This window comes from Dromiciops gliroides, chromosome X, assembly GCF_019393635.1.
Source record: "Dromiciops gliroides isolate mDroGli1 chromosome X, mDroGli1.pri, whole genome shotgun sequence".
Taxonomy (NCBI): domain Eukaryota; kingdom Metazoa; phylum Chordata; class Mammalia; order Microbiotheria; family Microbiotheriidae; genus Dromiciops; species Dromiciops gliroides.
In genome coordinates, this window is record NC_057867.1 from 81106409 (window position 1) to 81127863 (window position 21455).

The 21455-nt window shown below is 45.9% G+C and overlaps 1 long non-coding RNA gene across 1 annotated transcript in view; it reads left to right on the forward strand.

The window, feature by feature from the left end:
- LOC122733804 overlaps positions 1–21184 on the forward strand; it is a 39529-nt gene extending 18345 nt beyond the window's left edge. Inside the window, exon 4 of the long non-coding RNA XR_006353971.1 lies at positions 21078–21184. This is a non-coding gene — a long non-coding RNA (uncharacterized LOC122733804). The remainder of the gene's footprint in view (positions 1–21077) is intronic.
- Positions 21185–21455: the final 271 nt, after the last annotated feature.

Sequence of the window (21455 nt, forward strand, 5' to 3'; positions counted from 1 at the left end):
AGCAGGCCAATCCCCATGCACACATATGGGTGTCCTTTGAACCTCACCTTTCCCCTATCCATCCCGGGATGAGTGCCATGGGGAGGCCAAGAGGAGCTCAAGTATCCTTTCTAGTGTCTGACATGGGAGAGAGATTGGTCTTTGTCCTCAGAGGAGTAAAAAGCATCTCAGAATGATCTTGCAGGAACTCATCCATTTGGGAGTTGTACCAACCCTCCTCCCTCTCCCCCTGGGTCTCAATTCCTTGAAGGCTGTTGGATGACAGAAGGGGCTCAGAAGGATAAGTTCCCCCCATAAGCTGAGGTAAAGGAGATACTGAAGAAGGAGCTGGGCCAGCCAGTATTGGGAATCATAGGGAGAAGTTTGTGATAAGGCACCTGCATGTGGGTGGGTAGTAGTCTTTGATGCCAAGCTGACAAAGTGGATTTCCATGCTGTCCTACACCAAGGGGCCCCCTTTTTATAGGGAGGGGCAAACCAAGCAGACATAAGAGAGACCAGGTGTACACACATGCTTCCCTGGGACAGTATTGATAAATAAATCCCCAAAGCTGTCAAGGGTGGACTAAGGACATAGCAGTGTGCCTGGAGGATGCCCCTGTGCACATACCTCCCCTTTTGTAATGGGGTGAATGGGAGGCCAGGTGCCCTAATAGGGTGAACTGGAGGTCAGATTTCCTTTCTGGACATACAGCTAAAGCCATAGTATCCTATAATCTGCCCCCTGGCTAGGTCGCCTTTACATACTTTCCCACTTATTTTCCTTGATGTCCCTAGGAGTCTTTTGCCAGAGGGGGATGGGGGGACATTGTTAACATGAAGGAAGCAGAGCAGCCTTCCGGTGAGCTGCATTAGAGGCACAACCCCTCCTCTTGGCATTTGAATCATAACACAGCCCAGGTAAACAGCTAGAACGAATGCAGGCAATTCAGGATGCATTGTATCCTTGGAGATAGACCAGTCTCCCTGGCAGCCAGAGATTAATTAGGCCTGGCAGGTGGTCTGGCTACTGCTGTCTTCCTAAACACTGAATCTTTCCTTTAGTGAGCTTATGAAAAGAATGTTCAACAGAGTTTGCCTGACTCCCTTGATCTAGGCATCGAAGACCCTCCTCTTGCTCTATTGTTTGGACAATCCTTTTTAAACCATTTTACCCCAGAGTGAAGCTACCTTGGGACTATTGGTGGCTTTCTTTCTGTCCAGTGAATATTGACTAATCATTAATTGAGCAAGACCAAGTAGCATTAGTCAGTTGTGCATTAGCAGGGGGCTAAGGGCTCCTGGGTTCACATGAGTTCACATGTGCTGCTTTATTAGAGAAAGTGCACTTTTACTTTATTTATTACTAAAAATCACATAGAAGTCCTCACTCCAAGACTTGCTGCTTGGTAAGAACACCCAGGGACAAAGCTGAATGAAATCAAATGAGCAAACACACATGAAGCCCCTTTTATGGCTATTTTACTGAATTGGGGTGAATGTTCTGGGGGGGGTTATTTTACTTAGCAAGACATGAAATGGTGGCTGGGATTATCACTATGTTTCAAAAATAGACAAATGACAAATGTCCATGTTACCAATGGAGACCTCGGGATATCCCTGCACACCTAGACAAATATTCACCTACATGCCTGATTTCACAGTGGTCAAGTCTCCATCAAAGGTTTGATATTTCTTTCATAAATTTCCTTCAAAACTAATATCACTCTTGATTTTGGATTGATTTTCTCTCAGTATTGCTCTTGTGAGTGGGTGATATCAATGTCTTCCCTGATTAACTGGTACACTGAAGGCTGAAACCAACTCAGTGGTGTCTCCACTGCCATGAATTCTTATCCCATATCACATGACCTTTGCTATAAGGAAGCACATAATAGGTCATTTTGATCTTGATGATTTAGCCAGATTTCCGATTTGCACTGACGGTGTTCATTACTCACTTCCTGTCAAAAATTCAGGACTTCATTTAGCTCCATTCTTTTTCCCTTCACCAGGAGTAAACTGGCCCACAGGTTAAAATCCAATCAAAGTAGACTCTGGAATTCATCTGAGTATAAAATTCGGAGTTGGACACAAGATAAGAGCCTTAAAGTAACCATGAAATGATGATATTATTTGATGTCATTAAGTGATGACATTTGAAGTATTTTTCCTTCTCCTAAAATTTTAAGTAAACTGCAGTATCCTATTTGAACAGTAGATGACACTGAAAGGCTGTGCTATGTTCCTCAATGACAATTAGTTGGTCAAGAAGCCTTGACCTTTAAGTGCCTACTTTCAATTCAATTCAATAAACATTTATTGATCACCTACTATGTGCCAGGCACTTTGTGCCAGTCATGGGGGACTTTTTGAAATTAAATGTCAAGTGTGAGGAACAATAAGGAGGTGATTACAGTAAAGTACAGAAGGGTCATAATAAGGTAAAAAATGTATGGCATAACTAAAAGGTGAAGGACTTTAAATGACAAAGAGAGGAGTCTGTGTTTTATCTCAGATGTACAGGAGAGACTCTGGAGTTTATCGAACAGGTTCATTGACTAATTCTCTAAGCATTTCAGCAAACTGCAACACACTTTGGAACTAGAGATGTCACAAAGACTGTGCTATATTCCTCAGTGGCAAATAATTGGTCAACAAGCGTTTATTAAGGGTCTACTTTGTATCAGTCACGGGGGACAGCCTCTGCAAAGACGCGTAGATAGGAAGTGAAGTGTCACATGTGAGGAAGAGTAAGCAGGCAAATCTTGCTGAATAGCACTCTTGAAGGGGAATAGCCCCTCCTACCTTTCCAGTCTTCTTACACCTCAGTCTTTGAAGCTGTGACACTGGCCTCCTGGCTCTTGCACAAACAGGACTCTCCATCTCTCACCTCCTGGCATGTTCTCTGGTTGTCCCCATATGTGGGATGTCTCATCTCTGAGAACTGGCTTCCCTGGCTTTCACTAAATCCCAACTAAAATCTCACCTATAGGAAGCCTTTCTTAACCTCTCAGTGTTTCCACCTTCCCCTAGTTAATTGTTTCCTATTTATTCCATACCCAGCTTATTCATATGTATTGGATTGTTGTCTCCCCCTTAGAGTTGGAGCCCCTTGAGGGCAGGAATGTGCCTGGCACATTGTAGGCACTTAATAAATGTTTATTGATTAATCGTATTATTATCGAATAGTATATAACAAGGCCCTAAGGGTAGGACATAGCCAGGGTGGAAAGGGCTTTCAATGACAAATTGAGGTATCTGTATTTGATGCTAGTTGTACTGGGGAACCACTCCATTTTATTGAACAGATTGACCAGGGCTTTTGGAAAATCCCTTTGGCTGCTGAGTGAATGATGGATCAGAGAGGAGGAAAATCCTGATATGGAAAATCCAATGAGGAGGCTATAGAAACAGTCCAGGTGAGAAATGATGAGGTTTTGTGAGTGGACAGGCAATGGATGAAAGACTCTCTGAGGAGGTGGTAGTCACAAAATTTGGCAACTGATTGGATGTGGGATTTAAGGAGAGGTGGGATCATGAGATAGAGCTGGTAGCCAGGAAGGGGGTTGAGGCTGGTGTCATGCAAATCGAGAGGAGACTCTGGGGGATTCTTTGCATGGCATACTGCCTTCAGCAACACCAGAAAGGCTCAAAGTGTTTTGCTGACTCTCATAGCCAAATACTGAATAGAAGGACATGGACAGATGAAGAGCAACTCAGCCAGGGACAGAGTCACAAGGGCACATGGACCTGTAGCAAAAGAGTTCCCTTAATATTAACAAGAAGGCCTCTTCAGGAAGATGTAATTAGAATCGTGACCCATTGGCAAGCTTGTGGGACAGTTTCAGCAACCTATTCTTTTTTTTTTTGGCGAGGCAGTGGGGGTTAAGTGACTTGCCCAGGGTCACACAACTAGTAAGTGTCAAGTGTCTGAGGCCAAATTTGAACTCAGGTACTCCTGAATCCAGGGCCACTGCGCCACCTAGCGGCCCCCCTCAGCAACCTATTCTTAGGGAATCATTAAGCGGTAAGCTTACCAGCCTTGTGGATGAGGAGCCATTCTAGGTTTAGAGCTGGGAGGGGATGCTTGTATAGCCACAAGGACAGCATTTAATTTCTTTTTTTTTTTGCCAGGCAATGAGGGTTAAGTGACTTGGCCAGGGTCACACAGCTAGTAAGTGTCAAACGTCTGAGGCTGAGCATTTAATTCCTGATGCTAATTTCAGAGCGATCTTTGTGAGTTCCTAGAGCTTACTCTCTGATGCTAATTTCTCCCAAAGCTGAGGAGGAAGTATGAGTGGAGGGAAGGGTCCACACTGGTCTATGACATTGTTTATGTTTTAGAGATGCTCTTTGCATAACAGATTTTACAAAAGGTGTGTTCACTGCCATTAAAGTATCTGCTAATACATCCAAGACTGCTCTCTCCACTCCAGGGGAGTTGGCTTGCCCGTCAATCATCAGGTGGTGGGCTGAAATCCTGTTTGTTCGACTCCACTCAGGAATACTAAGGGACAGGTTAAATATTCCTCCACTGGAAGAGTATGGGGGGGGGGGGGTTGGGAGATGTGTGTGTGTGTAGATCAGCATCTTGGGTGGAGTTCAAAGGAAAACCTTGCATCTGTCCACAAGGTATTCTTTTTTTTTTGGTGAGGCAATTGGGGTCAAGTGACTTGCCTAAGGTCACACAGCTAGTAAGTATTAAGTGTCTGAGGCCAGATCTGAACTCAGGTCCTCCTGACTCCAGGGCCGGTGCTCCCACAAGGTATTCTTGGAACACAAACCCAGCATGCCCCAAGGTTCCCTGCAGAGGCAACTACCTGGCTCAGTCTCACTACTGTATTCTGCTTTTGTGGTAGAGCCCCCTGGAGGACTCAGACCAGGGCTGCCCCAGGAGGATTCATGTACTCAATACTAACCTCATGGAAAGGCGAGGGGCAGTTGGCAGTGGTGAACTAATAGAACAGGTCATCTTTTTAAAGGTTCTGTAGCTCCAGCATCTGTGGAAAAGCTTAATTTCACTTTGTTTCAGAGGAAAAGTTGGGAGAGCTCAGGCAACTTCCTGGCTTCTCTCAGCCATCTCTAACCCTAATTTCCCCTTCAACTCCACCATTTACCCACATTCCTTTCCTTAGTGGAAAGAGCCCCCATGCTTTCCAGGGTTTGTGTTGCAAGTATTGATGACATTGAGGGTGTTTTGCATGGCCAAAATGACAGACTGAGTTTTGTGGCTGCAAGAATAAGTTTTCTTCAGACTGAACAATGAAACCTTTGAGCATGTCATCTTGGGTGCAGCCATATAGTGTTTTGCTTGGTCAACCCTATGTCTCCCAGTCTCCCAAGTGAATTGTGTTGGCAGGAAAGTGGAACACGAGGGCCAAAAGATGTAGCAAGGCTGGCTCAGTTTCCAGGATGTTACTTATGGTCAAGTCTTGGATCTCTTGGCCTCTGGATCCCTGAATTTTCAAAAAAGGTTCTACATTTCTCACTCCTGAAAGGGTTTCTATGCCAGAGTCAGACTCCCTGTTGTGCACTAAATTCATATGGCAGCTTTAGGCTTCAAAGAGTGCCACAAACCATTTCTGTGGGTGAAGCCACTTCTTGAGGGTGGCTCTTGAAAGGGAATCATGACTGCCAAGTAGAGGAAGTGCCTCTGGATAGACAGATGGAATTCTTCAGACGCTCTCCTGAAGGACCTTTTCTGAAGTGTTCAGGAAGAAGGGAAGCACACTCACAATCACAGGAATATCCATACTGGTGGTGACAATGAGGGTGTGATTGTGTCAGGGCCTTGTTATTTTTTTAACTTCATTTGAGGTGAGAGCCATTCCTCCCCATGTTTGACAATGGAATTACCTGAGGCTGGGTTTCTCAAAGTGAGTGAGCCAGGTTGCCACAGCTAAGATGGAGCTGAAGAGGGATTTGAAGTCAAAACTTCCAGTATGCAAGTCCCGCTGAGCTTGGAGCCCTTCCAAGCTGAAAGTCTTTTAGCTCTTCTGCTCCCTTTCCCTTCAGCTCTGCAGTTCTGGCCCTTGCATTGTCTTCCAAGTCCACACGGCAAGTGTGGTGGCACCTTTCTGTGCCACTGATGAGACCATGGAGAGAGATGAGGCCAGCAACACTTTCTGCAGACAAATAGAGAGACAAGCTCAGAGGTGTGAAAGGGCAGCCCTTATCTTCTAACACAGTCCTGGCCTGTCACACCTTTACATGTGGGGCGCTTACAACTTGTTCTTGGCTTTGCTTCAGGCCTTGTCAGATCCCTCACACTCAATTCCATCGAATTCCTGCTGGTGCAAGGCTCCTTGCAAAGGACAAGCATGTGAACAGGGCTGGTGTCAGCTGCAGGATCCTCATGGCAGGCAGGTACTGGACAGTTTAATATGGGCTTTAGTATTTATAATTACTGGGGCTCCTCACTATGGTGAATGTGGCAGAATGGTCTTTTCTCTGGAGCAAGTGCACATGCAAATTGTAAAGTGACATTTAAAAAGAATCGTTGGGGTGGCAAGGTGGCGCAGTGGATAAAGCACCGGCCCTGGAGTCAGGAGTACCTGAGTTCAAATTTGGCTTCAGACACTTGACACTTACTAGCTGTGTGACCCTGGGCAAGTCACTTAACCCCAATTGCCTCACCAAAAACAAAAACAAACGAACTAAAAACCTAAAAAGAATTGTTGGTTTTTCATTTTGGTTTTGGAAGAAACCTCAGTAGCTTAATTTGGGGAGGGGTGTTTGTGGCAGGCACCAAAGCAGCAGCACCCCCTGGATGCTCAGTTGAAGTCATGCTGATGGGTTCTAAATAGATGTTTTGGGAATTGTTCAATGCAGACATTTGTGCTGGTCCTGAGAATAGTGACTGTCAGTAATCATGTTGACTGGTGGTGGGGACGATGACAATGACGACGATGGTGATGATACTGGTGGCGGTTCTGATGATGTTGGTGCTGCTGCCTGCAGTTTCTGTTCAGTTTTTCTTCCCTCTTCCATCCCATTGCCCAGCTTACTACATAAGGTAAGTGCCAATACAAACCACCCATGAGGAGTTTCCTGGTGAAAGTGACAAGAACCCAGGGCCAGAATTTGGAAGGAATGGACTGGAATTGCAATTTCACTTCTTCCTTCTGAATCCTGGATGCTAAGCCACTTAGGAACCTCTGTATCTGCCAGCATGTTTGCAGCAGGCTGGCATTGACTCCCATTTCTTGTATTTACATTGGTGTGGTGCTGAATGCAATCAAACGAAATAACACACGTGAAGCCCCTTTTATGTCTATTTTACTGAATTCCGGTGAATGTTCTGGAGGGTGTATTTTACTTAGCAAGACATGAAGTGGTGGCTGGGATTATCCATTAGAAGCTCACTATACTTCAACAATAGCCAAATGACAAATGTTCACATGAACTACCAATGGAGACCTTGGGATATCATTGAGAATTCAGAAATAAATTGTCCTGGAACTGGAACAGTGCCATGGAACAAAACTCTTGCCTCCATCTCCCAGTCATAACACTGATGCATAAAAATGCAACAGCAATATTTTAATAGCATTCCCAATGTCCCTAATATATAATCTGCATGGATGCAAGGATTTGGGCATACAGAGACCTAAGGGAAGAAGGGAAAGGTATGAGGAACATGTGATCCCCACAGTCCTGGGTCCTCCTAGAATTGCTCTAAAGACGGCTTCATGGAGCCTGCAGCAGATGAGGTAACATCCCAACACTCTTAGTGACTTTCATTGGACAGTAATTCTGTGCAGTGATCTAAAAGAACATTCAAAAGAAAAGATTAGATAGCATGATATGTAAACTCCATCCAAAAGATTAACAGAGAGGAATAATAATGACAGTAATAATAAACACTTCTACGGTGCTCCAGGGTTTGAAAAGCACTTTGTAAACATCTCATATGAACCTCACAACCACCCGGTAATTTACTTAGCATAGGTATTATTATCACCCCCATTTTACATTCATGAAAACTGAGGTTTAGAGAGTTTCAGTGGCTTGCCTATGGTCACACAATTAGTAAGGCAGCAGCACGCTAGTCTAGGTCTTGAGCCTCCAATTCCAGTTGTTTCTCCACTGTGCTAATTCACGGCAAGGAAGCTGGTGTGGGAGAGAATAAAGTCCCAAATCTGAAATAGTTTGAGAAAGAAAATGATGAAGTCACTTGGTAGCCCTCTACTGACTACAGAGAGGAGGGTGTGGCTCCCTCTTGTCCAGGCTCTGGAAGTTTTACATGATAATAGGCTTTAGACCAGGGTACCCACACATGGACAAAGGCGGCTGATGTGACTGGGTGCCCCCCTGTTCCCGCCTGATCTTTGTCTCCTCCTGCCTGGAGAAAGGAGGCTGAGACCCGCCCCTCCCCCTTCTCGCCCTCCCTCTCCCAGTTTCGACCCTCAACAACCCCAAGCTGAGCTCAGCCGTCGCCCCCATCCCAGACCCAGCATCCTGTCCTCAGGAACTTGGGACCCTGGTCAGCCTCAACTCCACCTCCAGGTGCAAGATGCAGTGGGGCCCCCTCCCCTAGCCGGGCCGGGTGATGGGGGTTGAGAGAAAGGATTTGGGGGGAGGTCCCCACTGCCCTGGGCCTGAAGTCACAAAGCCTCCTCCGCTCCCTCCTCCCTTCCTCTCCGTTTTGGGAGACGAGCCCCGCCCTGCTGTGACGTCACAGCAACGGCCCCTTCTTCCATTAATGTAAGTCCTCTTTGTCTCTGGAGGAGGAAGAGGATGGATGATCTTCCTCTTCCTTTGAGTCTGGAGAGGGGGCGCGAGCAGCTCGAGGTCTGCCTGCCCCTCCCCCCTTCCCCTCCCCCACCACACCCCTGCTCTCCTTTACCCCCATCCTCCCTACTGACCGATCCTGAGGGTCCTGCCTGAGGGGCTGGGTGTGAGGTAAGTGCCCCCTCCCCTGCTCCTGCCTCAGCCCCTCCCATTCTTGTCCTCTTCTCTTCGGTTCCCCCCAAACTTTTCATGCTGCCCCCCGAATTGGCTTCTCAGCTTCCAGAGGGATGTGTGTAAGGGGTGTGGGGATCTTCATTCCTTTGTTTCTACCTTTGTTGTGTATGTCGGTAGGATCAGCTGTGTGTTTGAGGGTGGGTGGGCATGCTCAAGGGTAAACGTGTGTGTGTGTGTGTGTGTGTGTGTGTGTGTGTGTGAATGGTCCTCCAGGATGGTTTCTGGCTAGGGTTACCTACCTGCCCAGGCCTCTGTAGCAGGACGGGTTTGGGGGGTCGTGGAGAGGGGGTTTGCGGTAGAAGCCGGCAGGGAGAAAGAAGCCTTTGGGGACGCTCCCTCCCTCCTCTCCTCAGGTGGACGTTTCCATCCTTTCTCCCTTCCTCCCATCCTCGGCTTGGCCTTGGGGCTGGGCAGAGGAGAAAGTCTAGGAACTTTTCGCCTCCCCTGCTCCATATCATCTCTTCTCCGTGGTGTCTTTTAACTGAATGGTGTATATTTTTTGTTCTAGTTTCAGGAGGGTGGGGCCAAGATGGCAGAGAGAAGCCAGGAAGTTGCCTGGGCTCTCCAGAGTTTCCCTGAGATACAACATGAAATCCAGCCTGTAAACGGATTCTGGTGCTACAGAGAGACCCAATCTTCCACCTTAGGGAATATTGTTTACAGCTGGTGGCCAAACAGTGAGATGGAGGCTTAGTTCTTTCTAGGCAAGGTAAGGCCTAAGGTCACCTGTCAGAGTGTGACTTCGAGGTGGCAACCCTGGGTGCCTAGAAGGGTACTTATGTCCTTATCAGTAAAAAGGAAGCTCAACAGAGGAATGGGTTTCTGGGGGAACCGTGCCTTCTTTTATTTATTTATTATTATTATTAAATATTTTTTATGCCTTCTTTTTTTTTTTTTTTTTGCACAGGGCAATGGGGGTTAAGTGATGTGCCCAGGGTCACACAGCTAGTAAGTGTCAAGTGTCCGAAGCCGAATTTGAACTCAGGTACTCCTGAATCCAGGGCTGGTGCTTTATCCACTGCACCACCTAGCGGCCCCCTGTGCCTTTTTTTTAAAAACATGTTCATTTGGAGTTCCCTTTAGCACATCCAGTTCCAAATGGCAGCTCTCCATTTCTCTCTTGCCCAACTTCTTCCCTTCGATTTATGAGGAACTAGAGGAGTGTCCCCCCCCCCATATACAATTTCCCTGTTTAGCAAAACTTGAACTTGGGATTTCCTCCTATGCTCTTGGGTGGGGTAGGGGGGCAACATCAATACTTTCCCCAGTTAGTATGTATCCTTGAGCCTTTTCCTGCATCAGGTGACCCTTGCTATGACTAAGGATTTAGTCAACATTTTAATGGTGACAGTTTGGTCTGAATGGCCATATTTACACTGAAGGGCTGCATTGCTAAGTCCCTAAATTCAGGACTTCATTTGGCTGTGTTTCACCCCCTGTAACTGGGACTGAACTGTCACATGGGCTAATAGCCAATCAAATCATGATTTGGAAGGTATGGAAGTGTCACAGTAACACTTGGACTCCCCTGGTCTATGCTTCTCCCCTTCCTCCGTGTCTGTGCCTAATCTTTCAGCAAATTGCAATGTCATTTACAAGGATGAAGGGGCACCAAAAGACTGTGGTGTTTTCCCCAATGGCGATTAAAAGGGGACAGCCTCTGTAAGGTTGGGGACTAAAGTATTACAGGTGAAGAATAGCAAGAAAAGAAATTTGTCTGGACCACAGAGGCAATGAAATCATGAATAACATGGTTACAAGGGAAGGATGAAGCCAGGTAAGGAATGGGAATTCAATGGGCAACAGAGGTGTTATTTTTGATCCCAGACATACTACGCAGCCCCTGGAATTCATAAAACAATGGATGGATATCACCAGATTTACACTGGACGAATATTCTTTTGGTGGCTCAGTGGGGGATGGATTAAAGAGTCATGGAGTCCATTTAGAAGGCTACTGAAATATTCCAATTGAAAAGTGATGAGGGGTAGATGCAAGATCTTTGTGGAGGTTGAAGTGGATTCAGGTGAGTGGCGTTAAGCAACCCTAGGATAGGTCAAAATGGCTTATTAATTCAGCCAAGCACTTAGGAAGGGATGGGCAGATGAACAACAATTTAGCTAGAAATAGGTGTCATGTCAAATTCCACTCCATGGGGCAGAATGCAGAGTGTTGGCCCAGATGAGGAAGGTGATGAAGGATGTGGTTGAAAGCACAGAGCCACCAGGGGCCTGGGTTTTCATACAAAGGGCCTGACTTGGCAGTTATCACATGGTTGGTGAAGGCATGGGTTGAGAGAACATGGACCAGGAGCATAGGGGTATCTCTAAAGACCATTTGAAGTTGGAATAGGTGCGATAGGAAGACCTATTCAGGAAGGGGAGAATGGAATGATAACTGTGCCACATCAGCAAGCTTGTGGGAGAGTTACAGTGGCCAGTTCTAATGAGAACTGATGGCAGGTCAGCCTTAGCAGGAGCCATGCCTGGAAAAATAGGGCCATAGGCAGCTCCGGCTACTCAATACAGCCCTGACCCCTCTGTCCCAGACTGCCCCAGCATAAGTCTTACCTTCAAAGGAGATTCATCTCAATTAGCAGAACAGGAAATGGCTGAGTATACACTGTTCATTGGATATAGTGCAGACTGCATTGCACCTACATAGGAATCTATGACAAATAAGATGATTGGAGAAACTGATTGAGGAAGGCCTCTGAGTCACCCTCTCCAAGAGCCTAGGCTGGACCAGGGGAACAAATCCCTTGGTTCTTTCTGCTTGAACTTGGAGAACCAAGTGAGCTGCTCCCTAATCTTCTCTGTGGATGTGGCCACTTCCGCACAGAGAGTCATCCCAAAGCAACATGAAGGATTGGCCATGGCCCAGATGCCTCTTATACTAACTAGCAGGAAACCTAGGGTAGTGTGGTGGGTTAAAAACACCAGTGCCAGGAAGTCAAGATCTTTCTCCTGGGCACCTATGGCCTTCTCAGCTTTATTGGCTATAAAGGCCAATAAAGGTCATAAGACATTCTACCCGCTATGCCCTGATCCTCTAAGAGCAAGGGCTAACAGGGGGAGGTGATCAGGGTGAGAAGAGAGCCACTGGGAATAGGTCCGTGTGAAAAAGAATAAGCTAAAGCAACTGAAGGAACATAGAACTGTGTTTATAGCCAAGGAAAGGAAAAGGCATAACTTATTTTGGTGTTTGTTTTTTTTTTTTTGCAGGGCAATGGGGGTTAAGTGACTTTCCCAGGGTCACACAGCTAGTGAGTGTTGAGTGTCTGAGGCTGGATTTGAACTCAGGTCCTCCTGAATCCAGGGCTGGTGCTTTATCCACTATGCCACCTAGCTGCCCCAAAAGGCATAACTTTAAAGAAACTCCAGTGTTATCAATCGTGCCATCAATAGACAACCATTTATTAAGTGCCTTCTATGTGTCAGACTCTATGCTCGGTGCTAGGGGCACAAAAAAGGCAACAGTTGTCCCTACCCTCAAGGAGCTTGTAGTCTAATGGGGGAGCTTAGGATCTGACAGCAGGGCTTACTATCAGGAATTTTTTTTTTGGGGGGGGGGTGAGGCAATTGGGGTTAAGTGACTTGACTAGGGTCACACAGCTAGTAAGTGTCTGAGGCCGGATTTGAACTCAGATCCTCCTGAATCCAGGGCCTGTGCTTTAATCACTGTGCCACCTAGCTGCCCCAGGGCTTACTGTCAACTAGAGGAGAATTGTCTAATGGGAGAGCTTCCAGTCTAATGGGGGAGCTTACAACCTAATGCAGGAACTTATGATCTAGCGGTCAGGGATTCAGTCCATAAAGATTTTTAAGTTCCCGCTAAGTGCAAGATGTTTTGCTAAGCACTTAAGACACAAAGAAAACTAAAAGACAGTCCCTTTCCTTAAGGACCTCACAGACTCATAGGGGAGACAATATGCAAACAGGAAAGTATAAACAAGCTCTATACAGGATGATTTGGAAATAAGCAAGAGGATGAAGGCCCCAGAACTTGGGAGGGCTCGGGAAAGGCTTCTCACAAAAGCTGGGATGATAACTTTGACTTGAAAGAAGTCAGGGAAACCAGGATGTGGAGATGAGGAGGGAAAGGGGACAGCCCCTGAAAAGGGCCAGAGCTGGGAAATGAAGAGTCTTGTGCAAAGACCAGCAAGGAGGTCAGTTTCACTGGGTCACAGACTACCTGTGGGGAGAGGATAGGGTGTAGAAAGAGCACAAATCTAGGGCAAGGTTTATGGTGGGCTTTGACTGCCAAACAAAGGAGCTCATATTTGAGCCATGAGGAGTTTCTTGAATAGGGGAGTGACATGGCAAGACCTGTGTTGGGAAGATCACTTTACCCACCATTTCTTCCAAGCAAATGCATCCCTACCATGGTAATATAGTGTCAGCTTCCCCTCCTTCGTTCTGTTACAAAGAAGGAAGGTCCCAATAATTCCATCCCTTGGTCCACCAAGCCATTTTGGGGAGTGAGTTGACTTAACTATCCCAGAGGAATGCAAGCCTGGCTTTAGAGGAGCACCTGAGATGTTTTTGCAAAATGTATAAAACCCTCTGATGGAAGAAAGACTGAGACCAAGACATCTCTGAACTGGAAACAGAAAAAGGAAGGACTGGAGAAGATCAGCCAGAACTATTTTTAGAAACAGCCTTTTCTTATCAGGCAATTTGTCCTGGAGACTCAACTCCCAAGAACAGGGCCCAAGAGTTCCCTGGCCTTCCCAGGGTGGCATTGATCTGTTACTGCCATGACTTCTGGGAGGTTGGGCACATGTCCTGGGAGTACCTGGGAGATGTAGCTGCAGATGCTTATTGAGGCAAACATATTCCCTGTAATGGGAGATTACCATTCTGGCTGATGAGGACAGCTTGAGGACCACTTCCATTGGGTGGGAGCTCTGCCTGGCACGAGGAGCCCAAGTGGGCAGGAATTCCCCAATCTCTACACTATGTCTTCTCTTCTCCCATCTCAGGGCTCCAGTCTCAGCAGGTAGTTGAGCCTCTGGGTATGAGACCATAGGGTTTGGCCTTGGCTGTAGCCCATCCATCCCCATTCCCATCGAGAGAGATCCCTTCACATGCAGAGCCACCAGTACCATTAGATGACCTGAGGTGCTCATTGCAGTCCCTGGAGGCTAAGAACTCTGTCTCTGGCTGCTGAATGGGCTGACCTAACTTTTGGTCTTATTACTGTGGCAGTCAACACCAACCAGGGAATTCTGGGCTTGGTGCTTCCTTCACCCTCAGTGTGAGTCATGAGGCCTTTGACTCTCATCCCAATGGCCAATTATGCTCAGTTCAAAATCACTGTTGGCATGAGGTGGAGCACTCTCAAGTCACTGAATTTAACAACAGCATGTTTACTTTGGACTCACACAGCTTGGTGGGGGTGGCAGATGACCAGTGTGGGTCTGTGTGCATCAGCCTGTGGCATCCATCATGTGTTTGAAGAGTCACAGGGTGGTTGTGCTGCCATGTGCCCTTGGGCTTCCTCTGAGGCATGCATGTATGACTAGGACTAGATTAGGGGGTTTACAGAGAGGATACCTGGAAGAGCTATCCACTATCTTTGGTGCTGAAGTGATGGTTTTTTATCTGTTGATATCTCATGTTAACTAAGCTGTTGTGTCAAGTCTTCAAAACTCATTTGGTAAAAGCTGGGATCAGGCTTTCTCAGAACAAAGAAAGGGCAGAAGGGTGGGCTCCGCACTCCTCTGGAAGGATGTCACAGAGCCCCCTCCCGGAGCTCCCTCCCTCCTGCATCCTTCCTCCCTCTGCTCTAGGATGAGATCATCCCTGCTCGCTCAGTGGTCCCGCCTCTCCTGTCTCCCATTGGCTGAGGTCAGGCAGCACCACCGCATTTATTCTGGTCCTCCCCCAGCATCAGTCCTTTGTGTCTTTGGAGGAGGAGAAGGAGGTTTGGGTCCCCAGTTCCATGGAGGCTGGGCATGGGGCCCTGGAAGGCTGCAGGTCTGCCTGTGCTTTGTCCTGTGCTCCCCAGCCCTCCTTTACCTCCAACCCGCCTCCCTGACCAGTGCCCAAGGGTGCTGCATGTGCTTGATCATGGTTGTGTGAGGTAAGCTCTCCCTCTCCTTCTGCCCCTGCCCTACTGCCCCTTCCTCTCTTCTTATTTCCCCTACCTGTCCCCTCCTTATTCTTCTCTTAGATGCCCTCCCCTCCAAAGTTCTCCAGAACCTTCCTGCCCCCATCACCTTGTCTCAGTGCCCTGGGGGATGTGGATGGTGTGTTGCAGGAGTATTGATACCATTGTTTATGCTTGTCCTAGGTGTGTAAGTGGGATCTTGTATGTTTAGGTCGGGGGTGTATGTGTGTATCTATACATGTGTGTACCTGTGTGTGCCTGCTTCTCCAGGGTTGTCCAGACTTCCTGTTTGCCTAGGGCTACCTTCCTGCCCAGGTCTTTGTCTTGAGGACTCAGTCCTTGGGAGGTAATGGGGTGGGGTGTTGGCCAGCTGGGTAAAGCCTTTGGGGATGCACCCTCCCCTCTTCAAGTGTAGAATGGCTTCTTTTCTTCCTATTTCCTTCCTTCCTTCCTTCCTTCCTTCCTTCCTTCCTTCCTTCCTTCCTTCCTTCCTTCCTTCCTTCCTTCCTTCCTTCCTTCCTTCCTTCCTTCCTTCCTTCCTTCCTTCCTTCCTTCCTTCCTTCCTTCCTTCCTTCCTTCCTTCCTTCCCCCTCATGTCCTGCACCTGCTTGACCTTGGATTTAGGAAGAGAGGAGATAGTGCTGTACCTCTTCCCCTCCCCATTCTCTCCATCATCATGGCTTCCTCTGTTGCATGCATGTGTGTCTATGACTAGAGATTAGGGGTCTTACTGATAGAGCATTCCATTGTCTTCGGTGAAGACGTGATGGTTTTTATCTCTTGAAATCTCATGATAACTAAGTTGTTGTGTCAGTTCTTGAATATTGGTTTGGCAAAAGGTAAAAGCTGAGACAAAGATTTCTCAGAACAAAGAAAGGGCAGAAGGGGGGTTGGTACTCTCCATTCCTCTGGAATGATGTCATAGAACTTCCTCCCCTCCCTATGTCCTTCAGACATCCTTTGTCCCTCTGCTCAGGGAGGAGGCCAGCCCTGCTCCCTCAGTGGTCCAGGCTCTGCTGTCTCCCATTGGCCAGCACCACCACTACCCCGCCCCTCCTGTGATGTCACTGTCTCCTGATCCTCTCTGCGTATCAGTCCTTTGTGTCTTTGGACAAAGAGGTGGTTTGGGTCCCCTGTTCTCTGGAGCCTGGGCGGGGGGCCTTGGGCCCCTAGAGGTCTCTCTGCCCTTCACTGTCTTCTCCTCCCCTCTTTACCAGCCCCCAATTCCCAAGGATCCTGCATGTGCATGATTTGGGGTATGGGCGGTAAGATCTTTCTCTCTTTGTTCTACTGGCCTTGGCCCTGCCCCTCCTGCTGCCCCTGCCCTTTCTGCTGTCCCTGCCATCCTTCCCCATCGTCTCCTGCCACTAGCCCTCCTCTTTTCCCCCCTACCTTTCCCCTCCTTAATCTTCTCTTAGACAACCCTGCCTCCCAACTTTTCTAGAACTTTCCTGGCACTGTAACCTTGTCTCAGTGCATTGGGGCATGTGGGTGTTGTGTTGGGGGTGCTATTGATACCATTGTTTATGCTTGTGCTGCCTGAGTCAGTGGGATCAAGAGCGCTCGCATGTATGTGTGTGTGTGTGTGTGTGTGTGTGTGTGTGTGTGTTTGTAGGTGGGGGGTGTAAGTATGTATGTGTGTGTATATACATCTATTTCTACCTGTGTATGCTTGCTTCTCCAGGGTTGCCCAGACTTCCAGTTTCCCTTGGGCCACCTCCCTTCTTAGTCCTTTGCCTTGAGGGCTCAGGGCTTGGAGGCTAATGGGGTGGGGTGGAGGCCAGCTGGGTAAAGCCTTTGGGGACACTCCCTCCCCATCTGCAGTGAAGGCTGGCTTTCTCTCTTCCTTCCTCTCTCCCTCCAGGCCTGCACCTGCTTGACCTTGGACTTGGGAAGAGAGGACACAGTTGATGAACTCTTTCCCTCCCCTTCTCCCCATCATCTCTTCTGTTTGACCACGTGGAACTTAATGTTATATTTAGTTTTGTTCTGGTTTCAACCAGCACTTGGTGAAGGGAACATTTCCCTGTACATTATTATCAGGCAGAAAGAGGGGACCGTCTGTGAACCTGCGGATCTCTAGGATTTACAGCCTGAAAGAGCAGAGTTGTTTTGATTTGCGGGTCTCTAATGAGGAGGGGTTTGGAGCATTTGGTCATATGTTTATTGATAGCTTGGATTTCTTCCTTTGAAAGCTTCTTGTTTGTATCCTTTGACCTCTTGGAGAATGGCTCCTTGGTGTTTGAAATTTAAATCTGTTCCTTACAGCTTGCATAAGCAAAAAGATGGTTTTCCTCACTTAACTCTTACCCCTCTAATTTCACTACATTCGATTTATTTCTGTCAGAACATCTCAGATTTTTAGAAGCAGAATTGTCCATCTTCTGTGATTCCCCCCTGTCCCGACCTCTTCCCTGTCCACAGGTGGGGGAAAGCTATTTCCTCCTCCAATTGGCTCATGATTCCACCTTTAGATCAAATTCCTGTATCTCTCTGTAGTTGAATTTGATATGTGGTGGGAGGTGTTGATCTCGTCTCAGATATCTCCCAAACTGCTTTTGATTTATCCTTTCTGTTTTTTATCACATAGTGGGTCCTCCCCTGTTCTCTCTGTCCCCCAACTGCTTTCTTTGGATTTAGTCAAGACAGTGTTTGCTTCTGTTTACAGTATTCCTCATCTTAAAGAAGTAGCAGTTGGTTTCTTAATCACTGACTTGTGGTATGATTTGAGAGCTGCTGCTGATTAACATCAACCCAGACCCCTTTCTTTCCTCCTTCCATTTCTTTTTTTTCTTTCTTTTTTTCTTTTTTTTTATCTTAGTGAGGCAGTTGGGGTTAAGTGACTTGCCCAGGGTCACACAGCTAGTAAGTGTTAAGTGTCTGAGGCCGGATTTGAACTCAGGTCCTCCTGACTCCAGGGCCAGTGCTCTATCCACTGCGCCATCCAGCTGCCCTTTTTTTTTTTGCGGGGCAGTTGGGGTTAAGTAACTTGCCCAGGGTCACACAGCTAGTAAGTGTCAAGTGTCTGAGGCTGGATTTGAACTCAAGTATTCCTGAATCCAGGGCCAGTGCTTTATCCACTGTGCCACCCAGCTGCCCCCTCCTCCTTCCATTTCTATCCTTGAGATTTTTTGACCTATTTAAAAATGTTTTTGATGTTTTCTTGCATCACTGAGGTATCCCATGTATCTCCCTTCCTCTCAGAGCCACCCCAATGTGACAAAGAGTATTTCTTTTGTTGTAGGGAAGAAGAAAAAAGTCGGCCTGAGTAATGGACACATTTGGAAAACATGAGCACTGTACCAGCTGCGGACGTCTTCCCTCCAGGAAGGGCTAAGTTGATGGTGTCATATCTTGTTTTGATTCCTAATTAATCTTTAACATTTTGTTCCACGTACTTCTAATTTTTGGTGCGTCCCTCTTTCCTTTCAGTTGTTGTGCTTACCATGTCTACTCTTTTCTCGCCTCTGCTTACTTCTCTCACCATCCGTTCTCAAAGCTCTTTCTGTGTTTCTTTGTCTTTATCACATACATCATTTCTCCGACTGTAGTAGTAATATTCCATGATGCTCCCCTGCTTTGTTTAGCCATTCCCCAGTGAATGCACATCTACTTTCTTTGTCCTTTTTCGTCATTTCACAGAGTTGCAGGTAAAATTTCAGGGCTCTTTTGTTTTGTATTTCATTTATTATTGCTGATTTGGAGCATTCTTTTCCTCATGGTTTCACATACATTGTCGTCTCAAAGGCTAAGCACTGTTTTAGGGCCCTTTGGCTATATTTTCAAAATTTCCTCTATAATGCTTAGATTAATTTATAATTCCACCAATGGTGCATTAACATCTCAGTTTTTCCCACCCTCTGCAGCATGTGTTCTTGTCCCTGTCACACATGTCATCAATGTGATAGGTTTGAGGGGGTATCTTCGAGTTGTTTTGCTATGCATTTCTCTAATCAATATTCGTTTAGTCATTTTTCCATATGCATACAGCCTTGATTTCTTTGTTTGAAAACTGCCTTTTCTTATCCTTCGACCAGTTATCAATTAGAGCATGACTCATATTCTTTTAAATTTGACTCAATGCTTTCTAAGAAATGAGGCATTTGGGGCAGCTAGGTGGCACAGTGAATAGAGCACTAACCTTGTGTTCAGGAGGTCGTGAGTTCAAATGTGACCTCAGATACTTAACACTTACTAGCTGTGTGACCCTGGGCAAGTCACTTAACCCCAATTGCCTCACCAAAAAAAAAAAAAGGAAAAAAAAAAGAAATGAGGCATTTATCAGAAATTCTTTTAAATTGCCCCCTTCTCCAGTTTTCTGCTTTCCCTCTAATTTAGGTTGCATTGGTTTTGTTTGTACAAAAACTTTTAAATTTTATATAATTAAAATGATCCATTTTGTATTTTGTAATGTTCTCTGTATCTTTTTTGGTCCTAAATTCTACCTTTCTCCACAGATCTGGCAAGTAAATGATTCTATGCTTTTTTTTCCCTTGGGGCAATGAGAGTTGAGTGACTTGCCCAGGATCAAACATCTAGTACCTGTCAAGTGTTTCAGGCCAGATTTGAACTCAGGTCCTCCTGAATCCAGGGCTGGTGCTTTATCCACTGTGCCACCTAGCTGCCCCTCCATGCTCTTTTTTTTAGAATTTTATTTTCCAAATTACATGTAAAAGCAAATTTTGACATCAATTTATTTTTTATTATTTTTTTTTAGTGAGGCAATTGGGGTTAAGTGACTTGCCCAGGGTCACACAGCTAGTAAGTGTTAAGTGTCTGAGGCCGGATTTGAACTCCAGTACTCCTGACTCCAGGGCCCCACCTTTGGTCTTATTGGGAAGGCTTCAAGTTTATCTCCAATATTGATAATTATAGATGGTTACATTATAGATCATTTTCATTATATATAAAATATTTAAAAATAAAAACATGATAGATAGTAAAGGATATATCAATTTCTTATAAATCATTCTTGCTCTTTTAGATAGATAATGCTTATCCTATTTTTAAAGGTTCTATTGATTACTAAGCTTTCTGTAGGAATGGGAGTTGCATTTGGTAAAAAGGTTTTTCTTCATCTACTGATGAAATCATATTTTTGGTTGTTATTACTGATATGGTCAGTTTTGCTGATGGTTTTCTTACTCCGAAGCAGCCCTGCATTCCCTGGTATAAATCCTACCTGCTCATAGTTTATGTATGATCTTTGACATATATTGCTGTAATTCCCATGCTAAGATTTTACTTCAAAAATTTGCATCAATATTTATTAGGGAAATTGGTTCTCGAATTTTCTTTTTTCTTTTTGGTTTATGTATCAGTACCATATTTGTGGCATAAAAGGAATTTGGTAGGATTCTTTCTTTGCCTCTTTTTCCATAAATTTTCTATAGTATTGGAAAAGAAATTGTTCTTTCACTGTTTCATAGAATTCATTTCTGAATCCATCTGTTCCTGGGGACTTTGTCTTAGGGAGCTCATTTATAGCTTGTTCAATTTCTTTTTCTAAAACAGGATGATTTAAGCACTCTATTTCCCATGCAGAGGAAGATGCGGGGCCAGTGCCATTCACATGGGGTCCTGGCTGGGACCAAAAAAAGAACACAAAGGATGAGTTATAGACACTTTGGGCCTGGATACAGCCCCAGACAGGAGAGAACAGGTGACATGTGGGGCCTGGTGACAAGCATAGGATACCTGATCATGGATGGACAGAAGACTGGCACACAGGGGCTGAGCACTCCAGCAGGTGGCCAGAGCACAGCAAAGATCTCTTCTCCCTGTACTGGAGGTCCCAAGCCTAGCCCTGGATCCAGCGATGGTGGTGGTCTCTCCATGTATTCAAAACCCTGTTTTATCCTCTTCCCCCTGCCTCCATTAATATCCTTGAGATTTGACTTGGTTTAAAAAAATTATCAATGTTTTCTCTTTCTTAAAACACAGTATTCCATACCTACCTCTCCCTCTCCACCTCCCTGAGAGCCATCCCTTATGACATATCATATTTTTTTTTAGAAAAGAAAAACAAAGTCAGGACAACTATAACATTCAGAAGAAAAATACTTGTGGATGAAGATACCATCTCTGAGAACATTCCACTTACTACAGGCTTCCTTTCTGGGGAAATGCATCGAGTGTCCAAGCACTCAGAGGAAAAGATCCTTGTTGCAGGAGACACTGTCTCTGAGAACTTAACAGTTACTACAAAATTACTTTCAGGGGAATCACATCTAATCTTAAAACATTCACTAGACAAGACATTTGGGGTTAAAGACACTGTCTCTGAGAACATTCCACTTACTATAGGCTTGCTTTCTGGGGAAGTACATCTAGTCTCTGAACACTGAGGAAAAAATACTTGTGACAGGAGACACTGTCTCTGAGAACTTAACA